We start from the raw sequence: 8,853 nt of genomic DNA on the forward strand, positions 1-8,853 counted from the left end.
TTCGTATATGAGGCCAATAAGTCAAATAAATGAAATCGGAAAAAGGTCTGCGTAAGAGTCATGTAAAACGCAAATACGACCCGGCAATTCATAAGAGAAATTAAAATTAAGCACGACGCAAATTGGAAGTGAAGTTCGGCCTAAAATCTCTTCGGCTTTCCAGCCTTCTAAGAGTCATATCGGTCTCATATTTGAGCTCATATGATGTATGAAATTAGGCTTAATCAGACGACTATCGAAAGAATGTAAATACATTAACTTCAGACTCCTAAATGAGCTCATAAGGCGCGTAATAGGTCCAATATGTAAACTCCTTTACCACTAATTTCGATTCCGAATGTTTGCTGGGTAGTTTGTTTAAAATCAAAATAAAAATATTTTATTTTAAAATGACGTACCAATTAATTGTTGAATTGTAATTAGAGCTTAAGATTTCTTCTCGAACACAAGCGAAATTTTCGAGACCCGAGAAATCGAGAACTCGACTCCTCGCGAGATTCTCGTGTCTCGAAGTCCTCGTAAATCTCGCGATCTTCTCGACATTCTTACTTAATCGCTGTATGTACAGTATTGATACACTTGTTTTTTTTTTTACTTGTGACTTTTTTGTAGATTATATTCCTTCAATGACATTTAACTCAAAACATATTTATTATACATATATTTTGTTCGCAATATATTATTTCTCAACGAGACATCAAGAACAAGGCTACTTCGAATCTCGAATTATTCGTAATACTCGCGATCTTCTCGACTTTCAATTCAGTCGCTGCATTGGCAATATTATACACATTTCGGGGTTTTTTACTTGTGGTTTTTCTCACATTTTGGCATGTGCTACAGAAGAAATCGTAAGCTCTATATATAACAACAATGAATCGATTAAGGTGAATGTCGAGAAGCTCGCGAACCTTACGAGTAATTCGAGATTCGAGAATCTTGCGAGAAGGCGAGACTCGCCAGAAATCTCTTCACGAACATGTTCGAGATATCGTAAGCTCTAATTGTAATTACAAGCATGATACAAAAAATGGAGGTAGTTTCATTTAGTGTGACGTTAGCCACTTGACTTTTGCGGGGACAATGACAATTTCACCAAAAACAAGCTACAAGATTGAAACATTTTTCGAATTTTTCTAATTTTGATGGATTTCATATTAACGAATACGACTAAATTACTTTTATTGTAATTTTAAATAAAAAAGGAAAAAAATGAGCCCCGTGCCTAGGAAATATTTTAATACGAAATATCAGCCTAGAAAAGAAAGTTTTTAATAAGTTTTTGGAGCTCCCGAAAATTGTTTTGGAGGAAGAAACATGAATCGAAGTATGCAAAGCAAGGAATATAGCCTTCTTAAGTGTCCGTGCGTTTGCTCAGAATATTTTGACAAAACATACACGTTTGTCAATTGCTTGCTCAAAGGTCCTTATAAACCGACATCGCAATTTCTTGATAAATTGGCTACAAGTCCACATTTTAAAATTTTTTTATTTATTGTATAATAATTCAAGCATTGCGCTTTAGGAGGGAAGTACATTACCATGTAGCTCTGCAGGTTAGCCACGAGTTATGAGAGTGTTTCTAACCGTTGTACCAAGGGTCACCTTGGGGCAGCCCTGCCTATACACATCTTGTCTCTTTTAGCCTTGACATAGATGTGTAGACTTACTTTTTCTCAACATGCCTTGAGAAATATCTACTGTAGGGGCATGCTAATAGGCAGAGCTGATGAAGAATGAAATCATTTGCTGTTTGAAATAAGAGCTTTTCATTTTTGGTGATTTTTGATAGCCTTGTAAGTATTCGTTATTGTAAAACTTTATATGAGCTAAAAGGTCGTGACAGTCCTGAAGACGATTTCAGACTGAAATCGAAATGTCAACGAATTAAAAACTAAAATACAATTTTAAATATTGAGTTTTATTTAACTACGGCATTTTAGCTCATATAAAGTTTTACAATAATAAGAGCTTTTCTACAATCAGTATTTCACAATTTTTTCTTCATACGAGAATTATGCTTTCATTTTTTTAATTCTGCAATCATGCAGAGAAATAAGGATTTCATTCAGCACCACATGCAATTGAAAAGAATGCTAAATCAGACTGCAGAAATAAATATACTGAAATCAATGAGTGCAGTCAGGTGATTTCACACTTTTGGTGTGTGAAGTCATGCATTCAGTACCAATCACTTACTACAAAAATGCGCAAATAGTACGAAAAAATTTTAGGTTCCTTTTTATGAAAGCTTAGTTTTAAAAATTGGTTGAAAAAGTTTTTACGAAGATAATTAGCGTGAGAAGAGTTAAAACAACTTGCACAAGAGCATTAAGCATGGCAATTTAAAAATATCGAGTTATATTTGAAAAAAAAATATCATTCCGGCAAGTTGAACATTCCTGTCTTTCATATGAAATTTTTTATTGGAGTTGCTGATATAGTGACTTTTTTACTAGAGCATATTAAATTAACCTTTGGAGCATATTTGGTGATTCATTTTGTTAAGTTTTCTTAACAGATTTTCGTCGCTTTTTTCGAAGGAGCCCTTTAAGTTCGCTGTCAAACCTTTAAATAAATGAAGCTAAATGGAAAATAAATGATTATCAAAAAATTTTTTGTTTGGAAATTGTCATGGACAAAGTGCAAAACCTCCCAAATAACACAAATCGCAAACGTAAGATCTTACAGCTCTGAACCCCAGATACCCCACTCATAAATTTTTTATTTAAACCTTAATTTTGAAAAAATAACGGTTGAATAATATGTTGCTTTCACAAATACAATATACTCTTTCAGTAAGCAGAAGTATCTTTAAATTTAGAAAAATGTTTACCTACCTTCTCATGGTAAAAATTGGAAAAGAAAAAGTTGTCTATAGTAAGTTTTCCACCCACCTGTAAAATTTGCATCATCGGTTTCAATCAATTTTTTTCCCGTGATCATTTTGATACATGTAAATCTTTATTTACCTCGATTAGTTTATGCCATTACGATGCAGAGTGACAGATGAAACCAATGACCTTATTGTCTTGGGTAGAATATAGTAAAATAGATATATCCAAAATTTTACATCATTTGCGCACCATACAACAACATGTTAAGAAATGTTTAAAGACCGACAATTGTTTAATATGTAATATGGAATTTAATTTAATAAAATAATTTAGAGAAGTACAATACAAAGTTTAATTATTTTAATATATCAAAATTAAGTACGTTCGTCGTGATGGCCGTTCATCTACCAACTGACTAGCTGCTCTTCGTCTCACATCTTCGCTGTCGTCGTGACTTCGCTCTCTCTCATCTCTTTATTCTCCAGGCTTGCCATCTGACTTTGACAGCTCGGCCTTTCCTGATCGATCGTATCTCCGGACGATTCTTCGCTGTCGTACCCATCGATATTATTGCAATTGTTGTGGTGATCGGATTTTTCAATCTCCAAGTCGTCGTCTACTAAACTTTGAGTACACCATGGTTTCATGTTTTCATTTGTGAATACGCCTATATAGGGTTTTCGTCGAGTTAAATTATCTGGGAGATCTTCTACTACGTAGCGGTTGTTAGGTAAAACTTTGGTTACCAAATACGGTCCTTTGTACGACGGATCAAGCTTGTGCGAGGTACCAGTGGGTTGAGGTACATAGTTAACCATGATCAAATCTCCTTCGTTGTATGGTTTTGGCGTTTTATGGTTCGCATCAAACCGTTGCTTCCATTTGGCCCTTTCAGAATTAATTCGTTCAGCTACTGATTCCATTCGGAAGTCGTCGTGGCGACTAGTATCATCACGTTCATCTTGCACGGCCTGAATCAATCGATTTGTGGTGACGTCACGAAGTTTATATGTAAAAATGAGGCTATTTGGACTCTGCTTGGTCGTTGCATTACTTTGAGAGTTGATGCACCACTGAAGTTGTGGCAGTGCTTCGTCCCAATCCTTGTCGGATTTAGTGCTGCATTTAAGCGATGCCAAAATAGTTTTATTAACACGTTCTGCCTGACCGTTGGCACGAGGTGTGCGTACTGCTACTTTTGTATGACGGATGTCGTATCGTTCGATAAAGTTTTGAAACTCTTTGGAAGTAAATGCCGTTCCTCTGTCCGAAACAATTTGCCTGGGACATCCGTAAACCGTCATAAAATCAAGTAATGCCTTTAAAACTGGAGTTGTTTTCGTATTCCGTAATGGTCGTATAACTACATATTTCGTGAAAGAACAAACAATTACAAGAATGTACAAATTACCGTGTTTACTGCGTACGAATGGTCCTAAATGATCTATATGTACGCAACGGAATGGTATTGGGACAACATCGCTAATATGTAGCTGGGCTTCTTTTTTACCCCCTGTGACTTTATTGATACAACATTCTGGACATGATGCTATGTAAGATTTCACATATTGACGCATACGAGCAAACCAAAAGTCTTTGGATAACCGTTCACAAGTCTTTTCCAACCCGAAGTGACCTGCTTCGTCATGGCACACTCTTGTTATTCGCCATTTCACGCCCTTCGGAACTACCAGTAGTTTATTTCCATTGACTTTACGATATAGACGTTGACCTTGTAGTACGTAGTCATCCTTCAATTGACGTGCGTTAAATGTTTCCTTACCGTTAAGAACATCGACGATCTCTTTTAGGGTTTCATCCTGTCTCTGCATTGCCGACACCCAATCGTTGTCGATATTGACCAATTGGTATACTGATTCCGCTATCGTTATTGGTTTCGTTGGTGGAAGAGTTGGACTTCGGCTTAAGCCGTCAGCCAGTGTATTCTTTGCACCTGCCCGATGGATACATTGAAAATCAAACTCCTGTAGTTTGAGCCACCATCTAGCCACTCTGGGTAACAATGGGGTAGTTGCTTTTGTCACGGCTATAGCATTACAGTCCGTGATTACGTTAAATTTCTGTCCAATTAAATACATTCTGTATCGTTGCAAAGTTTCAACTATTGCCAGAACCTCTAGCTCATGGCTGGCATAGTTTCGTTCAGCTTCGTTACATTGTCTACTAAAATAAAATACAGGTTTCCATTCAGTGCCGTTGTCGTTTTGTAGTAACACTCCGGATAGTCCTATGGAACTCGCATCCATATGCACCTCATGTGGCTTAGTTGCATCGTATATTGTTAGCACAGGCTTCGTGATTATCATCGTTTTTAGTTTTTCAAAAGCGTCGTTTTGTTCCTGATTCCAAACAAACTCTACATTCTTTTTAAGCAACATCGTTAATGGACGAGCCAATATACAATAATTTTTAACAAATTTTCTGAAATAACCTGTCACTCCTAAAAACTGTCGCACCTCTTTGGTTGAAGATGGTTTTGAATATTCTTCGATGACCTTTGTCTTATTTTCGCCGGGGCGTATTCCCTCACTGTTGATATCGTGACCAAGAAACTGAACCTGTTTGGCCATAAACCTACACTTAGATGGTCTAAGCGTTAGACCTGCTACTTCGATAGCTTCCAAAAACTCTTTAAGTACCGTGACACCTTCGTCGACTGTCTTCGTGGCTATAATGACCTCATCAACATAGCTTACCACCTGTTCACGATGCTTAAGTGACTTGATTAAGTTTACAACTATTTCCTGAAAAACCATCGGCGCGTTGACTAAACCAAAAGGCATAACGTTATGCTCAAACAAACCCTCGTGAGTTAAAAATGCTGTATACTTTTTTGATTCTTCGTTCATCGGTACCTGGTAATAACCGGACGTCATGTCTAATGTCGTATAATATTTATTACCCGAAAGACGTGAAAGTTGTTCTTCCACTATTGGCATTACGTAGTTTTTCCTTACCGTAACTTCATTAAGTGCACGATAGTCGATACACATTCGATTTTCGCCATTGGATTTTTTTACTAGAAGTACTGAAGCTGCATGTGGTGAACTACTTGGACGTATAATATCGTTGTCCAACAGCTCTGACAAAATTCTCGATAGCTCTGGGCGTTGTGAAAAAGGAACTTGATATCGTTTACCAAGTATAGGACCTGATTTAGTTACCTCTATCGTCATTTGTGCGTTTTTGCATCTACCAATGCGGCTTATATCTTCCGCAAAACAATTTTGCTTAGCAATTAAAAGATTACGTACCTTGTTTTTCTCTTCTTCAGATAAGTCGCTGAATATATTAAAACTATTTGACTTAGCTTCGTCTAGATGTAATACATCTCTGTCTATAACCATGTTATACCCATTATTTTGTAAGACATCCCGACCCAATAAAATTTCGTAGGGCAGCAGTCTATCCGCGACAACATAAAGAGTTATTTCTTGTTTAACGTCATTAATATTTGCGACGACGTTGACTTGCTTTGTCACTTGCACCTTGGACCCGCCGAATCCCGTAAAGCATCTGTTAGCCTCCAGTGTTTCCATACCATCTGTAGCTGATTCGCGTATCAAGGAACAAACGCTTCCGGTGTCAATAAATGCTTCGAACTGTTTTCCATTTAACTCAACCGATTTCATGACCGGAGGAGCTTCGTTGCTTTCATTGTGGTTACCAATCTTTGTGACTGTTGGTTTCTTGTTGCAGTTCTTGGCTTCGTGCCCTATTTTCGTACATACAGTACAACGTATCTTTCGTTGAGGTTGTGGACACTTGATTGCGATATGACCGTTCTCATTACAATTGAAGCACTTTATTTGCGTTGACTTCGAATTAGATTTCGTTTCGGACTTCAATGCTTGCTGTGTTGGAACTGTGGATGTTGTTGAAATACTACTTGTCATCGTTAAGTTCTTGAGTGCAAGTAATAATTGACTACATGTACCAAAGCTCATTGCTGCTAGTGCTTTTGTTAATGCACCGTCGTTGAGACCACTAATTATATGTGTATTGATGGAAACATCATCCACCAAACCCTGTCTACCTATAGTTAGCATAGAATAATAATATTCTACATAGTCTTCACCATTTTTCCGCTTGCGTCTCATAAGCATTTTATGTGCCTCAGCTGCATTGTGTGTTGAAGGAAAATCGATTTTAAATGCGTTCACGAATTGCGACCATGACTGAAAAACAGGTTGTGCATCCAGCCAACGTTTGGCCATACCCTTCATTTTGTGCTGAACTGCAATCAACACCATTTCTTCTTTCCAAAGGTGGCATTTTTGCAACTGCTCAATTCGAATTAAAAACTGCGTTGGTGATGCTGACGTTTTGAGTGGGTCGAATTCGGGCATCACCCCGATCATATCTTGAATAGTTACTCTTGGATACGATACTCTACGTAAATCATCAGCCGACGCCCAAACTGGTTCATTTACAACTGACTCAGCATCGTCGTTATCGTTAAATACTGGTTCAGGTGCGCTGTTGTTTGGTACCTGTGATGGATTTAAATTGAATGTCCCAAGTGCTGACGTTAACCCCGCCATTGCTTCCCTCAAGCTGTTGAGTTGTGTTCTTAAATCATTTGTTGACTCGACACTCTCGTCTTCAAGTTCTGCCGGATCTATTTCATCCACGCCTAAAATTTCTTGAAGCTTCGATACTTTGGCTGCCTTAATACCAGTCGTTGGCAAACCATTGGCCCGCAGCAGTGTATTCAACTGAATTACCCTTAGCGTATTCAGTTTAATCATTGTGCATGTAAAATAAAATATTTTATTACTATAAAATACAATTCGTTTATATTTTATTTCACCCTCCTTGTAAATTTTAGCATTTGCCGTTCGCTAAAATTATACTACCCGTTCTTATTTCTTTCCCTTCCGCTGTATTTTACTTTGATTTTTCGTCGTTGTATATTCCTATTCGTATTAATTTGCTTTGCTACAAATTATGTTACCGATTTTCAATGCTGTATACACACTAATACCTATGGCTGTGTGTGTTTCGCTCTTCAAATGGGTACGTTGGTTCTTTTCAGCAGTGACGATGAGTTGAAGTCGATTCGCTTCGTAGCTGCGCAGTCGAAAATGTATGCGCAGTGAAGTTAGCGCCTCTGTTGGTTTGCGACGTCAACTGCTCTGTCGTTTATCTGCTGATCGTTGTTTGTGAACTTAAGCGTAAAAGTTCTACAAAATTTAACGTTTTCCGCATTTGCAATTCGTTGCAAAATTCGTGTATTAAATAATTTTCGTTATACAACGTTGACGATACGTTGTTGCGTTTTATTGCAGTACTAATACCTGACTGCGTCGTTGAGACTTCTCTGTCCAAAAGCTGCTGCCGTTTTGCAACCACTTGCAATTTGCGCTGCTTTTCACGTTGAAAGTTCTCGAAGAATTTTTTTTTTGTACGTATGTATATTTGTACAACGTTTCGTTTTGTTGTAGGCGTTTGGATATACAATCCCGCTGTCTGAGTTGTTAAGAAATGTTTAAAGACCGACAATTGTTTAATATGTAATATGGAATTTAATTTAATAAAATAATTTAGAGAAGTACAATACAAAGTTTAATTATTTTAATATATCAAAATTAAGTACGTTCGTCGTGATGGCCGTTCATCTACCAACTGACTAGCTGCTCTTCGTCTCACATCTTCGCTGTCGTCGTGACTTCGCTCTCTCTCATCTCTTTATTCTCCAGGCTTGCCATCTGACTTTGACAAACATATGGCACATTTATATAAAAATCTGTGAAAATCGGCGTGATATCGAGCAATCTATTTAAGTGCGGTTTGGGTGTAAACTATTTACTTTACTGCAAAATTTCTAAACTGTACCTACTCGCTAAGAACCATGGATCTTACCTTTCTTGGTATTCTTTATTTATGTTGTTTGTTTTTTGTGCTCTTTTTTCATAAAAAAGCTTCTTGTACTTTTAATGTTTTTTATGTAAGTAGGTAGTAAAATATACATATATATACGTACTCACCGTAC

Source organism: Eurosta solidaginis, chromosome 3, assembly GCF_040869045.1.
Source record: "Eurosta solidaginis isolate ZX-2024a chromosome 3, ASM4086904v1, whole genome shotgun sequence".
Lineage (NCBI taxonomy): Eukaryota > Metazoa > Arthropoda > Insecta > Diptera > Tephritidae > Eurosta > Eurosta solidaginis.